The following is a 9,903-nucleotide window of genomic DNA, read 5'->3' as shown; positions in this document are numbered from 1 at the left end:
AATGAAATGTATTGATTTCCAGAAAAATATTATAGATTGTGAATGTAACAGGGTTATTACGTCAGTTCTTTTTGCCTTATTTATTCTTTTGGGGATTCTCAGGCCAGACATAATCACAACAATCTTCTAGAATTTTTTAAGTTTCTGGCTTATTTTTATATTATTTTTAAGACCAATGTGAAAGGTCTCCTGCATCTCAAAAAAATCTCCTTGAAGCACTAAAAAAAAAAATCTTAGAATTAGAAGAAACTTTGGTTACATAGTTTTGATTGAACTATATAGTCATAGTTCAAGCAATATATTAATTTAGTAAAATATTGTGTTTGTTTTATTTATAGTCCTGAGTAAATTCAGTTCTGAATATATTTGCAATATATTGCAAAACATAATATTTTAAAAAACATATATTTTTAAAATATAATATAAAAAATTTTTTTCAAATGACTAGATTAATCCTTTCCCGATCTATATTTTAAATTTTAGATCTTTCATCCAAATGAGAATCTTTTAAAATTTGAGCTTTTTAGAATTTTCCTATTCTATTCCAAGAGAGTGACCTTTTTCCTAAATACATATCCCACCATGCATTTGGAAAAGCTCTAATCAACCATCAGTTAACAATAACACATGTTCTTCTAGTGTTAAGAGGAAGAATGCAATGCATATCTTGTAAAAAGGAAAATCTTCTCTTTGACTTTGCCAGTGCTACATTGATCAGCCAGCATTTCCTTAGATATGTATGTATTTCGTATGACTGAAATTTATGCTGAAGTGGATATCTTAAATAATATATTTTTATGTGCACTAAATACCTGGAAAGAAAGATACTTGTCAGTTCCTAATCAAAGTCCTTTATTATATTGTAACCAGTTTGGTCTTAGAGAGAATGACATTTTAAGTTTCCTGGTATTTTTCTCTTAGCACATTTTGTAATTTATCGCTTATCTAATAGCAGTTATGTCTTCCTGGTGAATTGACTCTTTTTATAATGAGAAAATGTTCTACTTTACCTCTAAAGATACTTTTTGCATGAAAGTGTATTTTATCTAAAATCAGTATAATTGTATCAGCTTTCTTTTTTTTTCCCTCTCTCTCTCTTTCTTTCTCTTTTTCCTTTGGGAGTACTCATATAGTCTATCTTTTTTCTTTTAACTTTAAAACTTTTTCTATTGTTATATTTGAACAGTTTCTCTTGTAAGCAGATTATAGCTTTTGTATTGAGTCACATAAACTGTCTTTTGAATAGATTATGTGATCTGTTACATTTAGTGTAATTACTGATATATCTACCCTTTGTTATGTGTTTATTGTTGGGTTAATTTTGCTATGTTCACGTTTTCTGTATCTTTTGGGTTAATTAAATGTTCTTTTTATTGTCCTATAACCCTCATTAGCTTAATACTTATATTTTTTTAATTAAACTTTTTGTAGTTAACCTGGTGATTATCATATACAGTGCTGACTTACTAATGTCTTACCTAAATTAGAATTCTCATAGTTTTATTTGTCTAGTGTAATGATTTATTTTATGTGTCCACTTCAATAGGCTATGGTGCCCAGTTGTTTGGTCAAACACTACTCTAGATGTTCCCATGAAAGTATTTGTGGAGGAGATAAGTAATTTTTAATCAGTTGACTCTAAGTAAATTACCCTCCAAATGTGGGTGCGCCTCATCCAATCTGTTGAAAACCTTAAGATAAAGGACTGAGGTTTCCTGAAGAAAAAGTAGTTTTGCCTCAAGACTGCAGCTTAGAAACCCTGCCTGAGTTTCCTGCCTGTTGGCCTGACCCCCAGATTACAGACTCAAGACTGTAACATCAACCCTTACCTGAATTTTCAGCCTGCTGGACTTCCCTACAGATTTCAAACTTGCCAACCCCCCCCCCCTTAAAATTGTATGAGCCAAATCCTTAAAATCTCTGTTTCTATCCCATGTATATATATATATATATCTCCCACATATATCAATATATATTTAAATATAATATATATAATAAATATTAAAAAAAAACTCCCACAGAGGAAGGAGAGAGAGAATGGAGAAAAATGAATATGATAATGTTTGGATAAATCTAATTGAATAGACCTATATACAATGGTATGTATAATGCTTTATGGCGTGCAATGTATATATAGAATTAAAATGTATGAAAAATAGGATATAATTAGGAATAAAGCAAATGGAGATACAGTGTCCTAAGGTGCCATTGATGCATGGGATGAGGGTAAATGTATGTTCAATTTTTATAAGTCAAAAGCACTTATTAGAATAGTAAAATATTATACTTCTGAACTGACAGAGAAAAAATAGAATAATCAAAGATAATTAATCCAAAAGAAAGAAAGGAGAGAAAAATAAACAAAGGCACAGACAGAAATTACAGAATAAGATTGAGGAATTAAACCAAAATCCATCAGTTATTATATTAAATGTAAATTGAAGTAAGCTCAAATTAAAAGACACATTTCAAACTGAAAACTGAATACAGTCTAAATGATAAAGAATGAATCAAAAATGAAAAATGATATTCACACGAATATTGGCCCAAGACAGTGTAGCTAATAACTTCTTAGAGTCTAATAACTCCTTTGATTATAAACCCCTTGTGGATAAAGATTGTATCTTATTCATATTTGAATCCTCTATGAGACTTTTCACAAAGGCATGCATGTAACAATGATAGAATTCACTTGAATGATGCCTAAGAGTTTATAAAGTGAGTTGGACATTATCTTTCTCGGAAGTCTTGTATAGGAGGGAGAGAAGGTAGTATAATTCTTATTTTCATAGATGAAGAATAACAAAGGCTTGAAGTAACTTCTTCAAGATTATGTGGCCAAAATTGAAACTCAAATTCAAGTTGCTTAACACCTATCTTCACCATTTTATGAATTCAGTTTTGTGAAATTGAAATGAACTGAATCATTTGTACCTTTAATCACTCTCCAAATTTTGTTATTTTTAAATATTGAGATCATTCATTCAAGGATGATTGAACACATGTCTAATTGCTTAATTTACTTATATCATTTTAATGAATGTGAATTATAACTTAGTCAATTTAGTCTTTGTGCTTGACACTGAGGATAAAATTAGATCTCAAGACAAGTTAGTTCTTTTTCATTTGTTAGGGAGAGCCACAGCCTTTGTAGGAAAGAATATATTCTTCAACAATGGAGCAAACCAAAAAGTTTGCATCTTTATGGATCTGATCAGAGATGGCAAAAAGTTTCATTTGTATTAACTCCAATTGTTATCTGTGGTTTTGTTACCAGCTGGAAAACAATCATGCCAGATACTCAGCTAGGTACTGGGAGACAGTACTAATAAAATGGTAGACATTGACACATTATCATAAAACTCATAGTTGATTGGGAAAGAGGAACAACTAAACAAATACAAAATACAAAAAAAAAAAAGAGTAAAGTTGACAGTGTTATTCCTTAAAGTTATGAAAAGTCAGGTTTTTTAGGTTCTGTAGTACAGTTGGACCTATGATTTGTTCATTTCATCTACATCTCATTTAAACCTCACACAACCTGGCAGGAGACATATTAAATGTACATGAAAAATAGGGAAACATATTCTGAAAGATTAAAGCAATGGATTGAGTAATTTCTAGGACTGGGATTTATACTCCAGCAGCTCTGCGTGATTTCAAAGTCAAAGTCTTAAGTTCTTTCTGCGATATCGGAAAACTATTCTGCATTGACTTATTTTGTTGTAATCTGATTCTTTTGCTATACTATTAGCATATTTTTCAAATTCCCATTTAAAATAAAAAAAGGTTTAAATAGCTCTTTTTAAAGAAATGTCATATTAAAGATTTGTTTTACCTGTTTTTCTTTTCCCCAATAAATTAATTGGTAGTTTTGGTGTTATGTAAACAGAGCCATTATGATAAACGTAGACTATATAAAAAGTTTTGTAAAGGAAAACAATCCTAGCATTTGAACTAAGCTTTACAAAGCAAGCAGGAGATAATAAATTGCAATCATAATTTCTGCCAACATAAGTGTATTATTCTTTGCTTTAAAATGCAATTATCTTCAAATAAATCTATATGAACCATCTTTGGACACAATACAATGAGTTATTTCTATTTCTGTAAGATCTGTTAGATAATTTCTGCGTCATTTATGTGGACTTTTGAGTTAAAGTGACACTAAAATAAGACATGTAGGTGATGGATATTTCCAGTGCTACTCAGCACCACAATTCTACATAGAACTCTTAATTTGAAAACTGCTGAAAAAGTCAGAGAACTCAGTGTTACCTGATAGGAGGTGCCACGCCACAACAAATAGCACATGTGATCAATTACATTTGTTTTTCTGCAGATGTTTATAGTAACAGGGAAAAATCAACATGCTTAAAAATAAAAGTAATAGGACAAATTTTAAAGACTGATTAGGTGTAGAACAGCACCTGACAGATAGTAGGGATTGAAAAATATTTGTTAAATGAATGAATGATAGAATGGGGATGCAATTAAGCATGAACTCAAATTTATACTCTGTTGAGCCTTTTCATTTCTTAATGCCTGATCCCAGAACACAAATTTTTTCCGACAAAGGAAGCAAGGAATCTGAAAAGGTCTTTACATACAATATCATGGACTTTATGCTTTCTTTCCTACTTTGAAAAAAATATGCATGGGTGAGTGGGTAGGTCCTCTGAGAATTGTCAAAGGTTTTTCACCCTCTGCCTGTGGCACACAGATAGCTTTCTCCGTGGAGCCCTTGATGAACAATGTGTGTGAGCTGTGAACGCCTGGGTTGCCCTGCTGGGATCAGGGTGCTCTGTCTGTTAAGGATGTACATTGCTGTCTGCAGGTTTTGTCAGCAGGAGCCTGGAAAAAAAAGCAAAAGAAAATTCAACAGAGGTAATTCACAGGGGGGTGAAATCCACACATCAATAAAGTGGAGGTGGCAGATTGTCTCAGCATCCGCCGGGAGCACCATCAGAAAAAATGAAAGCGCTACTTTGGATTGTAAGAAGCAGCATGGGTTGAACTCCACAAAGAGAGAAAATAACACAAATTGTCTACCTGTGATAAACTAGTCAAGTTCCTGGAGTAGTGGTTTCAGAACATCCTCGCTTCTTCCTTCTGGTCAATTGAGTGTCTTTCAGGTGGGGGTGATTCAGTGCAGGGGTTGTATTTAGAGTAATCAAGTGTTTGAGGATAAAACATTTGAAAATGTATAATGTCTAAGTGGTTATGGACAGTGAACACCAACTTGAGCAAAAGAAACCAGTGGAAAAGAAACTACCTTTATATGCATGGAAAGCATATGTTACTCTTCTAGACCTTTAAAACATATGACAAGCCACTTTGGGCAAATAAAAGGAATTTACAAAGTCTTATACAGTGCGGCATTTTGAAAGGTTGACACTCACCCCAAAGAGATTATAATAGACTATAATAAAATGCAACCACTCGTCCTACTTTTTACACACCGATATCTGGCAGTGCTTTCCAATTCAGCAAGGAATTTGATAAGGCTCTCGTAATTATTGTGCTTAAAAGACAGGAATAGGAGCAAAAGAGTCTAAGGTGGGGTTTCTGTCTTATCTAATGAGTAGAAGCTTGGTGTTTTTTAGCCTGTGTGGCTTTGGAATAAGCCATAACAAATACAGAAATACTGTTCCTTTTCATTTCTAAAAAGCAAGAGCTTCATTATTCATGCATTCATTTAGCACACACTACTGTGGATTTTGGTATTCTATGTTTTGCATGCCTCTAATACAAAATCAAGTAAGAATGTCATTAAAATTTAAAAAAAGTATTATGAAACCTATCAACCACCTGACATTTAATTTAAGTCAGACCTGCCATTCATTTTTAATAACATTTATGGATCTCTGAGGTGGAAGAAATCAATACACATTTTTAGAAAAACAAAATCAGCAGGAAGTAGAAGACCCTCAGCAATACTTTGATTTTCTTCTGGAAAAGCAGCAAACGATGTTGTTTTGTTGTTCCTGTTATCTAAACGTTCCTGAATTCCTTTAGTTATACAGCAGTGTGTTGTTAGAGAAACATTTTTACTAAAAAGCTAAAGCCTTCAAAGTCATTGTTTACTCTGATCCTTTCACGTCTCTTCCTTCCTCTCTATCTTTCTCTTCGTGCCTTCAATTACCTAAAAAGACAAACAAAAGTGTATGAAAAAGACTCTCCTTCTTTTGTTTTTTCCAAGACTAAAGGAATCAGGGAAGTGGAAGACCACCGAGCAGAGGAGCATTTGCTGGAGGGAGGCGGGGAGACAAAGAGCCGCTACAAACTGGCTGAAGGGACTGGGAGGGCGGGAAATGTCTCACGGACAAAGTGGTTTTGAAATGTATTCTAAGGCCTGAGGGGGACATGGATGGCACATTTGAGGACAGAATTTTCACCTTAAATGATGAGAAGGCTGGTTTCAATGACTAAGAAAAGCAGATTTCTGAAGAAAATGTGGAGTTTTCCTGATTAGAGTGAAGAGACTCTAAATGGTAGATTATTAATATGTCAATTATCAAATGATAAATGTCCTGGAACCTCAGGGAGTTAATGGGCCAGAGTTCAGATAGTCATCATAATGTTGCATCTTTATAATTTTATCAGTGGATAAAATTATCTTTGAAGTGGATCCCAACCCAAATTCTTAGCTGTATAGTCCACCACTCTCCCACCTGCCCGATTCTCTAGCTCAGGGCTTCTCACTTTGAGCATTCCTGATGTCTCGGGCCAGATAATTCTTTGTTGTTGGGGGCTGTCCTGTGCATGGGGATGTTTACCAGGATGCCTGGCTTCTACATACCAAATACCAGTAGCACCCCCCTGTCATGAAAATAAAAATCGTCTCCAGATATCGCCATATGTTTCTTGGGGGGCAGCAAAATTGCTACCCATTGAGAACCAGGGCTCTAACCTCAGGGAACTGCTGAACTCTTTTTTTCTTCCTGAGAAAGATTTGCCCTGGGCTAACATCTGTTGCCAATCTTCCTTTTTGTGTGTGAGCTGCCACCACAGCATGGCCAGTGACAGGTGAGTGGTGCAGGTCCGTGCCTGGGAACCGAACCCTGGCAGCTGAAGTGTAGTGTGTCAAACTTAACCACTAGGCCACCAGGACTGGCCCTGAGCTACTTTGGAATTAATTAACTACTCTTTATTTCCTGAACATGCATCATGTTTCACTATTCTGTGCTTTGCCCATTGCTTTATATGCTTTCAATGGTTTCCTTTTTTTTTTTTTTTTGGTGAGGAAGATTGGCCCTGAGCTAACATATGTTGCCAATCTTCCTCTTTTTGCTTGAGGAAGATTATCTCTGAGCTAACATCTGTGCCAGTCTTCCTCAATTTTGTATGTGGAATGCCGCCACAGCATGGCTTGATGACTCGTGTGTAGGTCTATGCCTGGGATCTGAACCCATGAACCCCTGGCTGCCAAAGTGGAGCATGCGAACTTAACCACTATGCCACCAGGCTGGCTCCAGTTTCCTATCTTTATCTAACACAATTCTTTTTCTTTAAGACAAACCAAATGTAACTCCCTGTGAAATTTCTGACATCCCAAAATAGCAAGTCACTTCTTTTTCTAAACTCTTAAAGCACTTTACATGTACCTATATCATATTATATAATAATCAATTGTGTAACATAAATTTTCTCTACTGTAATTTAAAGTATTGAAGGGCAGGAACATATCTGGTCCCTTTTTTCCCAACCACACTACCCAATATCATACATTATACCCAGTAACATCAACAGTAACAATAGTAACAAAAAACATCAGCAAACATTAGCGTTTATTAAGATACTGTTCTAAGCACATAGTATGCACTTGCTCATATTATCCTCACAATACCATTATGAGGTATGCACTATTACTATTTCCATTTTACAGATAAAGGAACTGAGGTCCAGAGAGGCTAAGGAGCTTGTCCAAGGTTACACAGCAGAACATAGTTGGTTTGAACCCAGCCAATCTGACTTTGTACCTATACTTTGCAACATCACTATGTAATATCATCCTCCCAAGTAAAGGAATTAATATGTGTAAAATTAATATTGTTAAAGCATTGATTTACATAGTGGAAAGTTGATTTGGTATCACCATTTCTGATAAAATAGAAATGTGCAGACCACAGAGATGCAGCTTAAAGTAATGTAGTAGACCTAATAGATAAAGCAAATACAATTCCAGAGATAACATGAATGAAATCCACTGTTTGGCATTTGATATAATGTAGGGTTTAGGGTTGACAAAGGACAATGAAGAGACAAAGACTGGTCACTAAACTTGAAGAAAGTTGCAAAATTGAGAAAATTACCTGAATTAATAGAAAAGCCTGCTTTTATCTAAAACACACAAAGCAAAGCAAATAGCTTTATTCTGTCAGTTGACATCAATTCTCGTGCAAGCATTGGTGGTCTAAGTCTGAGGCAAAATTATGGCTTTCTCATCTCCATTAAATCTCTATGACATTTTATTTCTACAATAAAAAATATGGGCACCCAAACATACTTCCTAAATTACTCATTTTCTTTAGCAGACTGTCTGTCTTAAAGTTCAGCAATTGTAATGAATAAAATAAATTTGAAAGCGGTAGATAGATTGCTTTTTTTCAACAAGGAGAAATCAAATAAGATTTTATAGGTACATTTAGAAATTCATTAAGATTCTTATATTCTTCAAAGATCACCTCTGCAGACAATTTCACTAAGAAGCACAAAGCTCTCAGGACATGCTCATATCTGTTTAAGTATAACCTTGCAATTCTCAGCAGCGTTCACATCGTCATTGATGATTGGGACTATCAGACTGTATCTATCCCTTAGGTACCTTTGTTTGCCAATAACATGATGTATGAGAATCAATGGAATCATGTTACAAATGCGGAGTACATTCAGAAATTCCTTGCAGATATGGAAAAATATCAGAGTTACACTTAAGTTTTTCTGCAGCCATTTGAGAATAAGGCTATTCTTTTTAGTCTACTGAAGTTGAGCAAATCGAAGCAGGGATGTAAACACAGTTTTAAATTCAGGTACATTATCCGTTGTCAGCCTCTTGCTAATGGGTAGGATCAAGCCATTCGGCTATTGCTAGCCTAACAGTATCTAATATTTAGTCCTTTAACTAAACATCATGTACAAATGAATTATTCCAAAACAACTGAATAACACTGCATTCTTGAAGCTACCACTGATTCTGGAACAGATAACTCCACCTGTCCTAAGTCAGTAGGTTGACATTAGGTATATTTTTAGCCCATGTCTTAGTCCAAGCAGTTGTTCCTGCTTGGACAGTCTTCCATGTGGTCATTTAGTGACCTAGGCTCTTTTCACAGTGTGCCTCTCCCCTCCTCTCCACCATCAAAATCCTCTATAGTCAGCTAACAGGTGGGTAAAGAGAGAATCACTTGAGGGAGTTTTCTCTGGGCCAGGATTCTAAGTTGCACGCATCACAATGCGTGCAGGTCAGAACTCAATGGGAGGGCAACTCCCAACTGCCAAGAAGGACGTAGCATAGTTCTGAGACCGGAGGAAAAAGGAAACAGTTTGGTAAGCACACGGCATTCTCAGCCTCAGCACGATGGACAACAGGTTTCTTAAATACTTAACTTAGATGTATGTGTCATATAGACATACCTATTTTTCTACGTATGTACATAAAGCAAAGTCATTAAAATCTCTTCAGATTTATTTCTCATTTTGACCACTGGTCTTTCCCTGTCAGGTATTGATAATATTAGTCTGGTCGCGTTGTTTCTGTATTTCCTTCTCATTTTTGTGTGTCTTACTCTGTGCTGATCTTTGCTGTTCTTTTCATGTTCTTAGAATGTCTTTTCTGACTGTCCTTATTAGTGACACTTCCATAACAACTGTATTAGTCAAGTAATAGTACCTCCTCTCACA

At 34.9% G+C, this 9,903-nt stretch overlaps 1 long non-coding RNA gene across 3 annotated transcripts in view; it reads right to left on the bottom strand.

Moving 5' to 3' along the window:
* Nucleotides 1-4,488: 4,488 nt before the first annotated feature.
* LOC147918075 (uncharacterized) overlaps nucleotides 4,489-9,903 on the bottom strand; it is a 200,088-nt gene continuing 194,673 nt past the window's right edge. For all 3 annotated transcript variants that reach the window (XR_015556208.1, XR_015556218.1, XR_015556217.1), the window contains exon 4: nucleotides 4,489-4,854. This is a non-coding gene — a long non-coding RNA (uncharacterized LOC147918075). The remainder of the gene's footprint in view (nucleotides 4,855-9,903) is intronic.

This window comes from Ceratotherium simum, chromosome 2 (genome assembly GCF_057802395.1).
Source record: "Ceratotherium simum simum isolate JZ-2026a chromosome 2, ASM5780239v1, whole genome shotgun sequence".
NCBI classification, from domain to species: Eukaryota; Metazoa; Chordata; class Mammalia; order Perissodactyla; family Rhinocerotidae; genus Ceratotherium; species Ceratotherium simum.
The sequence above is the reverse complement of the archived record's forward strand: the minus strand, read 5'-3'. Positions and strand labels throughout refer to the sequence as shown.